Source organism: Triplophysa rosa, unplaced genomic scaffold (assembly GCF_024868665.1).
Source record: "Triplophysa rosa unplaced genomic scaffold, Trosa_1v2 scaffold152_ERROPOS704592, whole genome shotgun sequence".
NCBI lineage: Eukaryota > Metazoa > Chordata > Actinopteri > Cypriniformes > Nemacheilidae > Triplophysa > Triplophysa rosa.
The window spans coordinates 89,032-105,182 of record NW_026634155.1 but is presented as its reverse complement, the minus strand read 5'-3'; the positions used below and the strand labels follow the sequence as shown (position 1 = coordinate 105,182).

At 37.3% G+C, this 16,151-nt stretch overlaps 1 long non-coding RNA gene across 1 annotated transcript; it reads left to right on the top strand.

The window, feature by feature from the left end:
• The first annotated feature begins 5,301 nt into the window (after positions 1 to 5,301).
• On the top strand, positions 5,302 to 5,724 carry LOC130549703 (uncharacterized). The gene is made up of 2 exons (XR_008962244.1): positions 5,302 to 5,505; positions 5,583 to 5,724. It is a non-coding gene; the product is annotated as an uncharacterized LOC130549703 (long non-coding RNA).
• Positions 5,725 to 16,151: the final 10,427 nt, after the last annotated feature.

The following is a 16,151-nucleotide window of genomic DNA, read 5'->3' as shown; positions in this document are numbered from 1 at the left end:
GCACACTTGGCAATAAAGCTCTTCTGATTCTGATTCTATTTAAAATATTAAAGGCTATTCACCCAAAAATGAAAATTCTGTCGTAAATTATCGCCCTCATTGTTGAAACCCTCACTCAAAAAAAAAACTATTTCCAAGCCGTCTTTCATAAGAAATATTTAAAAATTCATGTGACTATTTAAAAAAAATTTATAGCAATACATTAAAATATTATTTATTCTACATAAATGAATAGGTCACTATGGAATTCATTCTAGTATGACCACTAAATAATTTGTTTTGGAGGCCTCTGTTTGCGCATGAGCAAAATTAAATGTAGCGCCCCCTCTGGTCTCAGGTGTACCAACCTACTTAGAACAAAGGGCGCTAGATCCCTGATTCTTTCACTTGTGTCTCTCGACGTTATTTTATGATTAAAATAGGATGACCCCTTAACTGTACACTGGTTCTCGGCTCTTTCCTTAAGACTGAGTGCTATTTGAACATTAGAAATGACCAGTAATAGTTGGAACTTGTTATTCAACTAATACACGTGAAACCATTATACAGATGACATCACACAAAGAGTTTATTAACAGAATAGAGAAACAAACAGAAATTGTAGCAATAAAGTAATTAAATAAATTCACTTTAAAGGAATAAAGGGATATCGTACACTATGGCTGTACACTGAGTCTTTTGTTCACCTCTAATATAAACCCAAAAAAATGAGCTTTGAACTCTTGACACTCACTTACTTCCGTAAGCACAAACAAATATATTACAGTAAAATTCACCCAAACCAAACGTAATACCGTATGTGCAAACCTTTAGCATGACGACACAGCAAAATAAGAAATCTGTAATTCAAATCAGAACACGGTGTAATAACAGACTATGGTTTCACACTGAACACCAATATAGCATGTAAACAGTTAAAGCAACCATCAAATGAAACAACCAGTTTGTGGGCCCACAACACACGCACACACGCAGTCCACAAACCCCCCTCGTTGCAGGCCTGAAGCGTTGCTTGTGCACGTAGAGGCCGAATAAAATACAAACTGGCCGCTTCGCTTTGTAAAGCACAAATTAAACAGACTGTACCTCAGAGATCCTGATGTTAGCAAGAGCCTCTCGTTACCCGATAGCACCCGACCACGTACGGCGACGATCAGTCCGCCATATCCATGCTGTCCCGGTGTCGGCGAAACATTAGCATCTTAGCATAACCATCTGTAAACCTCTTTGCAGCTCTGCCACACGCGACTTTGACAATTTAACAGTCCGCAGCAATCTGTTAGATTGCCTATAGATATCGTCCTCCTTGCTACCGCAACAGGTATCCGCAGATAAAGTCCTCGGTGAGCCGCATGAACAGTCTGAATCACGCGCAGTAGTGCTCACGTGCTGAAAACAACAGTTCGTCCGTCTCACGTCTTGTTGACTCTTCTTGTGCAGTCGTTTTGACTTTACAGAAAGACAGGAACATACTGTTTACCACTTGCTCAACACACTTATACTGCAACCGGGCGAAAACAAAGAAACGCCTGCTAAAAACGGGCTCACAACGATACCATCGCCTCTCTCGTCTTCTCCGCCATTACTCCCTCCCCCTTTCTCTTTAGACCACTCACAGCGCCTAACTCACCTGAGGCAGGACTTAACCCTCATTTAACCAATAACATTGCTCAAACTTGCGGATACAAAAGAAAGTATACATTCAATATTGCACATTCGTGAAAATGAAACTTTTAACCCAATATAAACAAACATATTAAACATGCATTTAACTGAATCAAAACCAGGAAGAAACTCGACCCTGGGTTAAATAAACTCAAGGAACGAACTCGAATGTGTGGCCGTCATTTTCTGCTGTGGGATGAGGAGGGATGAGGAATTAGGACAATGGATTCTCTTGCTGTTTAATTTGTTATTGGTAAGTATACGATTTTTTGACTACTAAATACTGTCTATGTCGTAATTTTGAGATGGCATCTTCCACAAATCTCTTATGAATACGTGCAGGACCCTTTGGATCTTCAGTTTGAAAGGGAAAAGAATGCACATGTCCCCTTTCTCCTGTTTTTATTGTCTTGCCTGGCTGTTCACATGTTAAACACCTGTCATTTGATTCAGAAACCATAGTGCGTGGAGTTAAGGGTCCCACTTACCTCAGCATGGTAAATGGCTTGGATTTGATCTTAGGCATGGGTGTTGATTACATGCATTCTGTGCTTCTTGGTGTAATGCGACTTTTGATGCATTTGTGGTTTTCCACAGAATTTCCAGCTCTGTCTGGATAAAATACCAAACCGCTTTTTCCCCTTTTAAATTCCCGAAGAATCCTTGATGGAAACCATATTGAAGCGATGAATTTAGAAGTTGTAAATTACTGAATGTTCAAAAGGCGGCAAATATAGCTTGTTTTCAACTAACGGTACGACCTAAAATTAATGTCAACGCCTTTGCTAACTATTAACATGGCTAAATTAATTGCCATAGAATAACAAAAAAAGCATTAACACCGCTCATATCAAATCATTTAACTGTTATCTAAATAAATTATGGTTGCGACTACCACAGCTTATTTAAGTAAAAAGTCACATTAACTTACCATAAATTTCTGCCTGCTCCGGGCGTGATTCAGTCAGAAGTAAAAACTCAAGAAAGTTCTGCAAATTATAAACCAATCGCTGGGTCAAAGTAACCCAACGAGGTGTTTATCTGTTTTTTTCCAAAATGATCCTGGATTTGACTGCTAACGTTAAACGTACTATTCTTATGCCAGCTAATTTTGCGCACGCAACTTTAGTGAATATTACTAAAAGGGATTTTACATATGAATTACTAAAGGGATTACGTATGAGTGCAAACCAAATTTAACGCCTTTCTCATAACATAGCCAGGACAATTAGCAGTGGCACAGGATAAAAAACACTCCCCACATCCCCATATCAACAATATTACAAATATAGGTTTAATTTACATTAACTTACCGTAAATACCGCAAGCTCTGAGTGGCGGTCCCCTCGCCTCGGCAAAGAATGGCCATTCTTAATTAGACAAACTCAAAGAAGGGACTTCAGCTCTTGCTGGATCGGACTTCGCAAGTTCACACCCGGAGTTCGAACAGCAGGACGCAGTTCAGAACACAGCAGAGTACATGCAATCCCATTTTATTTTAATTTAGATTTACATTTAAACGAAGTAATATGAAATTATATAAACCACCGAATCCTGTCGTTTTAATAAAAAAAAAAAACATTAATGTGAATCAGTCAACGTGCTCACTCTGATTAACGTTGTGCTAACGTTACGTAATAAAATGTATAAAAGTTATACAATTTACCCTCCGTCGAAACGATCTGCACAGAAACAAATAGACTAATGAGAGCAAAGATTGACTGTAATTTATACCTAAAATAAAATAAATACGTTGTTTAACTACTACAGAGACATAACAAACAGCAGTGATTTTCAGCAGGACCTACCGAGGTGAGGCAGTGTTGGGTGGGGTATATGAGCACGGAGCGCCCGGTTGTTGTTTGGAGGTCACATCTCCGAAAACGTTTGAGCACATTTTTAAATAGACGTTATCTTTACTAGCCGAACGATATTTTGAACTTAACACACATACATTCTCACCTAAACAAGTCTTAAAACTACATTTTGTAACACAGTAACAGTAATATTTCGAACATTATGTAGAAACAGCCGACCAAAGAAAAGGAGTAAACCAGTTATTGTGTCAAAATAACCCAACCAGGTGTTCATCTATGAGTGACCCCCTACATTTCATTTGACCCAGCATACAAAACCCAACAACGTGTTTACAGAAATAACCCAGCACTTTTTAGAGTGTAGAAAAGGTAGTGTCCACTCAGTTGTGCTCTTTCTTACAAAATAATGACAAAAAATTTCAGTCAGGCTTTAGACCGCATCATAGCACTGAAACTGCGCTCGTTAAAATCACAAACGACCCGCCTATAGCATCTGATAAAGGTAACATCTCACTCCTAAACCTGCTTGACCTTAGTGCTGTGTTCAAAACTGTTATCCATAAAATACTTCTAGATCACTTACACAATTATACCGGTATTCAGGGACAGGCACTACAATGGTTCAGATCTTACTTATCAGACAGACATCAATTTGTCCATTTAAATGGGGAATCGTCAAATCTAACGCAAGTAAATTATGGATTACCTCAGGGATCGGTTTTAGGACCCTGCATTCTCCATTACAGCGCCCAGAGAAAATATAGAAAGACAAGAAGAATAGCTAGACTGTTAAGAAGAAGAACTCAAGCTATAACGATAAGACAGAGAAGAAAGAAGACAGTTCCAGCTAGGAGAAAAAAAAAGAAAAAAAAGGAAAACAGAAGAAGAAACAGAATTAGAAGGCAGAGAAGCATCAAAGAATGAAAAAAAGAGAGAAAAGAACATAAGGATAAGAAGAAGAAGCGAGTAAAAAGAAAAAATTTTTTGAAAGACTCTAGAAAGAAAACACAAAACAAAATAACTTATGGACCAAAAAAAGACACAGAAAAGAAATCGAAGATTAAACGAAATTGAAAGAAGAAGCAGTACTAAAGAAACCAACAGAAACGAGTTAAAGACCTGAGACGTTATATAAAGACAAGAAGAAGAAAAAGCGGAAAGCCAGTCATAAGAAATGCGAGCTATGTCTCAATAGATGCTGCGACCTAAAGAACAATGGAGCCTATGGCTATCCCTGTAATCGCTGACTACTGTACGATGTTTAAGACCAGAGATCGTAATTCGATAATCATAAGTGGTTAGCTAGACGCAAAAGATAACCTGGAATACACAGTTCAAGTACTAAGTTGAGGATCAGAAACTTCTAGATTTAAATCTTTAAATGAGATAACGACAAAAGTATAGCATTCGATCCAAAACGTAAGCGTAATATAAGGTCGGGATTACTGCATTGAGTGACTGATGAACACAATAGAAGTAGACGCCTCAGCAAGTATAGACACAACCTTCATTAAAAATCACAATCATCTAAGTAACAAGCTGCTCCACCTAGAAAGTCAAGGTAGCGATACTAGGTTTAGACTGAAGAAGAATGAGGATTTCTAAGCGCCTACCTCATACTATTAACTAGACCACTAACCGCTCTAATTATGATCTGTTAAGATTCACTAAATAACTAACTACGGGTAGCTAGTAAACGCCCACAAGAGTAAAGAATAATTAGAGGATTAACAGTGAAGAAAGAAATGTCTCTGACAGATCTTAGCATATTACAAATGCAGCTCGTGCTGAAGTTAAGCAAATTTATCTTATTTTTTCTCCTGTAAAGCTGCTTTGGAACAATGCACATTGTGAAAAGCGCTATATAAATAAAATTGAATTGAATTGAAGCTGTGGACCGCAAGATTGTGAATGATGACATCACTTCTTTCATCTCTGCTGTTTGCCTAATGTTCGGCAGTTATTACTGCTCCAACATTCACTACCCTACTGAACTGGCGTCAGTGCTTGAATTCCTGCAAAGGTATGTAAAGAGACTTAGGAGGGGAGATTCATTACAGTGTAGCTTCATTTACAGACTTATAAATGTTTTTTTTTAAGGTGTTTTTCATCATCAATCCGGAGAAAGGGAATAAAGGAGGTGGAAAAGAAAAACAAAAAGCTACTCCCAGTTAACCCAAGAGTCTTCATCCTAATCTCTGACCTTTCTGATCATGAATGGCGAGAGACTTCGTAAAGGTGGTCTGCAGACGGTTTCCAAGTTTATACTCTCTTAAAGGGTTATTTCAGGCTTGAATCAAAATTTCCCCATGTTTTACTTACCCTCAAGGCATCCTAAGTGAATGTGACTTTCTTCTTGTGGAATAATGGAGTCAGAGTTATCATACCACGTATCCTTTTACTTCCAAGCAGTAGAATGGGAGCGAATGGGGGGCAATTTTTTGAATCTCCAAAAAGTCCATCCATCGATCAAAGAGCAGCTCGACACGGCTCCGTGGTCTTAACAAAGGTCTTCTGAAGCGAATCGATGCGTTTAAGAGAAATATACATATTGACAACGCTATTAAGGATAATGTCCAACATGTGCTACAATGCCCAAAGAACTAACACTGTCACTAAGATACGTTTAGATTTTTGTAAGAATCTTAAGACATTTTCAGTTCTAGGACATCATCCACTACCATAGTAGAAAAATATTGTATATTTTTGTTCTGTTGAAGAATTTAGGAAAACAAGTTCTGGGGCACCATTGACTACCATTTAATGTTTCTATTAGTGAATTAGGTTTCTATAACAACATGGAGGAACGTGATTGGTCAGAAGAGCGTCTACTGTGCGACACAGAAGTAGAGGCCCTCTGTCGTTTAAGCGCCTTTGGAAATAACGATTGACCAGAGACGCGGGGTTGAGTTCAAATTGTGCAAGGAAGAAATAGCAGGAATAGAGCTCGAGAGGCGGTTGGCAAACAACTGGATTGCGACTGGACCGCTGATGGTAGGAAGTAGCGTAGATTCCGGAAGTGATCCGGAAATGGAGGATGATGTTGAAGAGATGGATAGTGGAGGCGACGAATGGAGAGTAGTAGAAAATCGGACAAGAAAGAAAAGTTGGGGACACATCTCAGAAACAGATAGTGAAAAAGGAAATCATCAGGCAAGACGAAGGAAGGAGGAGTATAAGGTAATGGTGAAGTTTACTGAGTCTGTTAATGCTATTAATCCTTTGAAACTAACAAAAACTTTAAAAGAAACAATAGGTACAGTTGAAAGTGTTAAGACACTGAGGGATTGCAAGCTGATGTTGTTTTGTAAAGACAGTAGGCAGCAAAAAAACGGCTCTAGAAATAAAATCGATAAATGGAAAGAAAGTTGCATGTTCAATACCAGAAGAAAGAAATTGGGTCAGAGGTGTTATAAATCCCAACGAATCCTGCAGATGAGAAGATTAAAAGAAATATAACTGGAGCAACAGTAAAGTCTGTCAGATGGCTTAAGTGTGTCAGAAATAATGAAAAGACAGACAGCTTATCAGTAATGATAAACTTTGATGAAAATAGACTGCCTGAGAGAGTTTATTTGTGATTTGTAAATTATACGGTTAGATTATACGCAGTGTTTGTGGAAATATTTTTCAGTTAAAAGTATGATTTAATTATCAATATAATCAATAAGTGTTTTCTTTCATTAAATCATTAAGCTGTGTGCTTTTATCATGTGCTTGCTATTTTACTCAGTGAAAAGTTACTGTGGCAAGCGGAGTGAGACAGGATAAGTGGGGGTTGGAACCATAAATTTAACTAAGTCAACACACACACACACACACAAAGAGTCACACAGAAAAGAAATGTTATGAATCAATCCACTGCATATGTTTTAAGTATAATCATGAGTTGTGATGTGTTTTAATGAATCATAGGATTAAGAAACAACGCTACATAATTAAAAGCATTAGATGATTGAGTGTTTTCTTTTTACTAAAAAGAATGTTGGTATGTTGTCCGGCCACAAGAAACTGTCTCTAGGGAACACTCCCCAAAAAAAAACTGTCTCTAGGGAACATTCCTCAAAACTAGCGACTGACCACAGGATGTAGGCATGTGTTGTGGGAGATGTTTTCAGGAACTGACAAAGAAGGGCGAGTCAGATGACTGGTTCACGGTGATTGGTTGCTAGGGAGCAATGCTCCACAGAGAAAAGGAGGAGTCAGAAGATGAGAACGACGTCAAATACTGAATAAATATGTGTGTTTTTTGAATAATCTGGGTTGTTGGCTTTTGAGAGAGTGTGGAGAGTGACTGACAACCCAAAGCTTTGTTACCTTTTTACATCTGATAATAAAACTTCTGTTAAATTTTGGAGAACGTCTCCGTGCAAATTTTTGAGCATGCAGGACTGACCATTAAGTCCAACAGTTTAAGTCTCGAGACTCGGACTCGGTCTTGAACTCGGTCTCGAGACCTTATTTTAATGGTCTTGGTCTTGTCATGGACTTGTGTGCATTTTGACTCGGTCTCGACTCGTTCGGAATTGGACTTATGCCCGAGTCCACTCGAGTCCCAGCAAAAATATTAAATACATTGAAAAGACGTCCCTTTATGGGCCAAAAATGAAAGTTGTTTCTATAGCTTTTCATGGCGTCTCCTGATTGTCTAATATTGATGTCCAGTCTGTACAAAGTAAAAACTGGTTGAAATTTTGAGTTTACACATGGAAATAAATTAAGTGAGACGCTTTGAAATAAACTGAGTTGAATGATTTGAGTGCAGTAAGATAGCAAGCAACCATTGAATCAAGGTTAAAAATTGATGATTTGTCAATGTTCACTGCATTGAATCAGTATCACTTTTGTACCTGCAAAAATCACCATTAGTGTGATCTTTTTTAGCTTTAGTTGAGCTCTTGGCTCTTCTATTTTAATGTTAAATTAGGTTTCCTTCAGCCATAACTGTGTGTTAAAATAAATTAGTTGTGGCAAAGAGATGACTACTTCTGAATGGTAATGCATGCATTTTGAAATAGTTTAGATCACTGTTAATAATTGGGTTTGGTTTATTAATGTGTCAACTCTGTGGATCTGTAGTTTGATATACTGTGATTTTTTAGGAATGAACATATTCGCAATCTGTTAAACCACTTTAACACACAACGACATCAAGAATCTGCATATGAAACTCAACAATGATGACAATCAACAAAAGAAAGCTTCATGCTGCAATGCATGCTGGGTGATCTGTTTATCTGAATTATTTTGACGATTGTCATTATTGTTGAGGGTTGTATGATGAGGGTTGATGTCAGTGAAATATGTTTGTTTATTTTCTCTCAATACTTGTGCATTGACTAGCCAGAGTCAATCAATTGACCAGTCATCAATTGATCAATAATGTTTAAAACTAATGCATTTTATTACAGCCTGACAATTTCCATGAAAACAACCCCAACTTTTGTAAAAGCATGTCTGTCTTTCACAGTGCACAAGTGTTTTTATAACACTATTACATGACCTGAACGAATTAATTTAACAAAAGTCAAGGATCAAGAGCCCAACTAAGGCAAACACTGATCACAATAATGGTTATTATTGTGGGTACAAAACTCATTACACAGAGTCTCATTTCATTTATTTCCATGTGAAAACTTAAAGTAGTCTGATAAACTCCAGATTTGAACCAGTTTTTACATTGTACCAAGGTCCCCTGTACGTCAATATCAAACGTTCAGAAAACGTAATAATGGGCCAATAAAGGGACGTCTTTTTCAACATCGGAAGATGCAGAAAAGACGTCTTTTGGACATATCTTTGGTCAGGGGGAAGTCATAATTGTAATAAAATTACATTTACAACACTCAACACAGGGCCTTTTTTACCCTCAGCTAATAATATTTTTAAACTAATATCAGTCTAAGTAAATAAAACACAGTGTACATGCCATGGTATATTTAATGCACTGAGCACTCTATGAGCTAGCTGATTGATGTTATGCTAACCTCGTGTAACACAACAGGACACAAACAGTTTTATTGTTTCCACCAAACATTTAACATATTCTTGAAGATTTCTATAGGTCTCGTCTCAGATCTCTTGTCCTAGGACTCGGACTCGACCCTCTCTGGACTCGGTCTTGACTCGAACTCAACCTACTCTGGACTCGGTCTTGACTCGAACTCAACCTACTCTGGACTCGGACTTGACTCGGACTCGAATGAGCTGGTCTCGACTACAACACTGATTATACGCTCCCCCGCCACTAAGATGTTACAAGTGTCAAAAATTCGGTCAGGTAGCGGCAGCTTGCAGAGGCAAACAGAGGTGCGCGTGGTGTGGAGGTGATCATGAGTATGGCAAGTGTGGACAAGGGGTAAATCCTAAGTGCTGCAACTGTGGAGGAGATCACAGTGCAGGTTATGGAGGGTGTCATGTACAGAAAAATGCGGTGAAGGTTCAAAATGTCAGAATGGAGGAAGGAATAACATATGCTGAGGCTTTGAAGAAAGTACAGTAGATAAGATACCTAAAGTAATTGAAACCAGGAATGAAACCGAACAACCGAAACAATTGAGGAAAGAGCAAAGTAAAGGTAAAAATGGAGTAATGGATGACAAAGTTTCATTCCTAGCATTTATCGCTGAAGTAGTGCATTGCTCCGCTCAAACCGAAAGCAGGACTGAAAGAATTAGAATCATTATTAGAGCTGCTGAAAAGTACCTGGATTTTGAGAATGTTAATGTTGATATGATAAATGAAAGGCTCAAGATGCAAACAACAAACAGTCAAATAGCAAATAGTCAGTCAACATGTGGTGGTTCTTAATGGTAGTAACAATCTTGCAGTGGAATGCAAGAAGCTTAACTGCCAATGGACAAGAGTTTAAGAAATATATAGCAAATCAAGAGAATGGTCCAGATATAATATGTATACAGGAAACTTGGCTTAAACCACAAGTTAATTTTATAATTCATGGTTATGTAGCAATTCGGAGAGATAGACATCTAGGAAATGGTGGTGGGGTAGCAACCTTTATTAAACAAGGAATTGGGTATAGAGCAGTTGAGGATGTTAGGGAAATAGAAGTTGTGGTGGTGGAAATATGGGAAGGTTCACGTTGTATTAGAATAATGAACTTTTACAATCCATGTGAAAGGTTAAATAAGGATACTCTAGAAAGTATTGGAGGGGATAGGAAGCAAAAAGTGGTATGGTGTGGCGATTTTAATGCTCACAGTTCGTTATGGGGAAGCGCAAAAACAGATAAAAATGGAGAGATCATTGAAGATTGATGCTAGATTGGGGAGGATTAGTTTGTATCAATGATGGCAGTTATACTAGAATTGATTTATCAAAGGGAAGACATGCAGTGTTAGATTTAACAATAGTTTCGGAAAACTTAGCTGGAAAGTGTGAATGGAAAGTATTAGATCATAGTACAATAGGTAGTGACCATTTTCCTATTTGCAGCAAAGTGGCAGTAGATATAGCTCAAAATGTGGGGGAAAGAATGCCAAGGTGGATGTTTAAATCAGCTGATTGGGATAAGTATTGTGGGAATATTTTTCAGATAAAAGTATGATTTAAATATCAATATAATCAATAAGTGTTTTCTTTCATTAAATCATTAAGCTGCGTGATTTTGTCATGTGCTTGCTATCTTACTCAGTAAAATAGTTACTGTGGCAAATGGGGGTTGGAGCCATAAATTATCTAGATCAACACACACACACACACAAAGAGTGTTTTTCACATAAAAATGTTATGAATCAATCCACTGCATATGTTTTAAGTATAATCATGAGTTGTGATGTGTTTTAATGAATCGTAGGATTAAGAAACAACGCTACATAATTAAAAGTATTAGCTGATTAAGTGTTTTCTTTTTACTAAAAGAATGTTAAGAATGTTGGTATGTTGTCCGGCCACAATAAACTGTTTCTAGGAGACCACTCCCCAAAAGAAACTGTCCTGGAGAACATTCCTCAGGACTGCCGATTGACCACAGGATATACGTTTTGAAATGTTATTTTACAGGAACTAAGAAAAAGGACTTCACGGTGATTGGTGGAAACGGAGCAGCACTCCTTAAAAGGCAGAGGAGGAGTCAGAAGATACGAGCGACGTCACATACTTAATAAATATGGGTGGTTTTTGAATATTTTGTGTTGTTGGCTTGTGGTGGAGTGAGGAGATCGTCTGACAACCCAAAGCTTTGTTACCTTTTTACATCTGATAATAAAACTTCTGTTTAATTTTGGAGAACGTCTCTGTGCAAATTTTTGAGCATGCAGGACTGCCTTTAAAGTCCAACAGTATACGGAGTTATGTGAAAGCAAAATGAAGGAAATCAGTAATATTATGATGGATGTTGATGTTTTTAATAATAAAATATGTCAGGTTCTACAGAGTTCAGCTTTAGAAGTAATAGGTAAGAAGGCAGGAAGCAGGAGGAAAGCTGTACCATGGTGGAATGAGGACTGTAATGTAATGAGGCAATTGTAAGGAGAAATAAAGCCCTTAAGAGGGTAAGAAGGTCACTTAACTTTAAGGATTTAGTTTACTATAAAAGGGCACAGGCTATAGTGAGAAGAGTAATTCGGACATCTAAAAGAAATGATTGGAGAGAATTTTGTAAGAGAATTGGTGAAGACATTGAAATATGGAGTATGATAAGACAGATGGGAGGGATACAAAGAGATCGCAACATACCTGTTTTAATACATAATAATAGACACATTTTAACGGAAAGTGGAAAAGCAGAGGTGTTGGCAGAAAATTTTGTTAAAGTACACAGTAACTCAAATCTATCAGAGGATGCAAGGAAGGATAGGGAACAGATATTAAGTAAATATCCTCACTTATTGAAGGATAAAGGACCATCTGGATGTACGTTGGATTCAGAATTCACCCTGTATGAATTGAGAAAGGCACTTGAAGGGGTTAAACAAACTTCCCCAGGTAGAGATGACATCTGTTATGACATGATAAGATGTTTATCAGAAACATCGTTAGATCTAATCTTGAGCCTTTTTAATAAGGTTTGGGAGTTAGGAAAGTTACCAGCTGACTGGAAGCATGGGATCATAGTGCCAATTGCTAAACCAGGCAAGGACCATATGCAGCCAAATAACTACAGACCCATAGTTTTAACTTCTAATGTGTGCAAACTGATGGAGCGTATGGTTATGAGTAGACTGGTATATGTCATTGAGAAGAAAGAATTCTTATCACCATTCCAAAGTGGATTTAGGAAAGGACGTAATACTATGGACTCTATACTATTCCTGGAATCTGAAATAAGAAAGGCTCAGGTAAATAAGGAACTTTTAGTTGGGGGGGGGTTATGTCAAAAAGGCATATGATATGATGTGGGAAGAGGGACTTTTAATTAAGTTAGATAGAATGGAAATCAAATGAAGAATATATCATTGGATCAGGAATTTCTTGTTCAATAGAACTATACAAGTTAAGAGTGGGTACTGCATCTTCTCAGATACATACAATAGAGAATGGAACACCACAGGGTAGCATTAGCAGTCCAATTCTGTTTAACTTAATGATTAATGATATTTTTACAATGGTGGGATAGGAAGATCGTTGTATGCAGATGATGGTGCGTTGTGGAAAAGAGGGCGTAATGTTGGGTATGTTGAAAGGTGTATGCAGACTGCTGTTAATAATGTAGAGAATTGGGCAAATGAATGGGGTTTCCATTTTTCTGTAGCAAAATCTCAGGCGATATGTTTTAAAAGAAGAATCAATCCTACAGTTAATATTAAAATGTATGATCAAGAGTTAGAGCAAACACCAGTTGTTCGATTTCTAGGAATATGGATGGATTCGAAGTTGAATTTTAAAATCCACATCTAGAAATTGGTGGACAAATGTATAAAGGCGTTAAATGTTATGAGATGTCTAACAGGAGTTGATTGGGGAGCTTGTAGACAGTCACTTAAAAGAATATATTGTGCTCTGCTCTGATAAGATCGGCCATTGATTATGGCAGTATGGTATATACAGTAACTCTGCATGTAAAACACAACTTTCAAAAGTAAATGCAATACAATCACAAGCAATGAAAATGTGTTGCGGAGCTTTTAGATCATCACCATTATCAGCAGTTCATGTAGAGATGGGAGAGATGCCTCAAGAAATCCGTAGGCTTAAGTTAAGGATGAGGTACTGGATAAGTATAAAGGGACATTCGGGTAGTGATCCAGTTAAATTGGTGTTGAAGGACTGTTGGGAATATGAGTATAAAAAGTTGTCAAGCTTTGGATGGAAGGCCAACGAGGAAGCACAGAAAATGGGATTAAGTGACATACATATTGTCCTTGTGTGTTAAAACACATATGTTGTGGCAAAGAGAACGAAGATCCAGTGCGATCAGAAAATGATAGTTATTTCATCACAATGAAGTTCTTTAAATGACTTTTGAGTGTGATACGCTATTAATGTGTGAATGCGGAGTTATGATACAGTTTAAAGAGCTTAAAGCAGTGTTATGGACGACTAACAGAATAAATGATTTTCACAAAATCATAAATTCTGATTTTATTGCTGCGTTTAATAGTTATCCGAATATATTAAAGTTATAATAATAATTAATAGATACTAATAATAGAATAGAGTTATTGCATTCTTTGCAGCACCCTCTGAAAAATTGTAATCTTATGTTGGTGTAATTTTATACATATTCTATAGTGTTCGATGAGGCCAATAATTGCTCCATGTGCTCTGCATCAAAGCCACTTGGACCTAGGCCTCGTCTAACAAATTGGGTGAGGTTTTTTTTTGGTTTATTGCATATTAGTTTAATTTCTACAGGATATGCTGGTCTGCTAAATACAGAATATAAGTATTGGAACAATTGACATTTTAATCTATAAACCTATTTATGAGTGACTTTATGCATTTTTTAGATACAATGTGACATCTGTGACAGGTGGTTCCATGAAGTGGAAGGACAGACTGAAGAAGGCAAGGACAAACAGCTGGAACTGCACTTAATACAGCAATTGCGATTGTATATATTTGTTCGAAATAACTTAAATATTACTGTTAATTTAATCATTATCTGTCTATTTTTCTGTTAATTTATGACTTTGTTCCCTTAACTATTTATGTTAACATATCTCTTAATATTTATCTGTTATTAATAAAAGACAACTTGAAAAACGTCTTGCAATTTTGGTTACGTTTTATAAGGCTTTAATTTAAGAACATCAGTGTCATTCTCCAAGCTGAATCCATGTGAATTGAAATCAGTCTTTGGGAACCGCAACAATATATTTTTTATTTAATTTAATATCTATCTGTAATAATGTACACAACACATATGTGACCCTGGACAACAAAACCAGTCGGGTCAATTTTTCGAAATTGACATTTTACATAATCTGAAAGCTGAATAAACAAACTTTCTATAGTTATATGAGTTGTTAGAATAGGACAATATCTGGCTGAGATACAAACTCTGGAATCTGAGAGCGCAAAAATAATCAAAATATTGAGAAAATTGCCTTTGAAGTTGTTAATCAGGGGCACTATGGCAGACCATCCACTCACAAAAATAAAGTTTTTATATATTTAAGGTAAAATTTAAAAATCTAAAAATGCAAAAAGTTTTCTATGATCTTTAGGTTTAGGGGTTGGGGTAGGAGATAGAATATACAGTTTGTACAGTATAAAAAACGCCTATGGACTGTCCCCATGGAGATAATAAACCAGACTGTGTGTGTGATGTGTGTTCATGTTTGTACATCCCGGTGGGGACCTAAACCTGAAGGCACACCAACTCATGGGGACTCGTGTCACTGTGGGACCAAAATTGAGGTCCTCATGGGCACAAAAGCTTATAAATTGTGTGTGTGTGTTCTATGGTTTAAAATGTTCTAAACTGACTAAATATGTTCCGAAAGTAGTAAGGGGTAAAAAACTTTTTGGACCATATAAACGCCCAGAGAAAAGCTTGTTAATGTTTTTTCCTACTTGACCAACAATATGAAAAAACACCCAAAGGTGAGTCAGAACTAGAATTTACACTTGGAAGAAAAATAATCTTGAATTAAGGTTGACCTTTTTCTTAGTCACTCAATTCAGGGTTATTTTTCTTACCCCATTGGCAGACTTCACTGAAATATCATATTTTTTGACTAAAAACAAGACCTATTTTCTTAGGTCAGTTTGCTCATCAAGAAAAAACATCTTGATTGGAGAATTTTTTGACATTTTTACCGGAAAACAAGAAAAAAAGACTTAAGTAACAAATTTTAGAACGTGTTCCCCTGTCAGACAAAGAGGCAGGATGTTACAGTCGGTATTTTCTGGTTCCCAAAAAAGATGGGGGGTTGCGGCCGATTTTATCTCTTCGTGGGTTGAACCGCTAGCTGAGAACATACAAGTTCAAAATGTTGACGATCGTATCTCAGATTCGAGCAGGTGATGGGTTCGTCACAATCGATCTCAAGGACGCATACTTTCACATAGAGATCTTGCCACAACACCGGAAATTCCTGAGGTTCGCTTTCGGGGACGAAGCTTACCAGTATCAGGTTCTTGCATTCGGCCTAGCCTTGTCACCCCGCACGTACACAAAATGCATGGATGTCACTCTGGCGACATCCAAAATCGGAATCGGCAAAGAAAATTGCAATCGGTGCATCTCTAATTAAAACCATG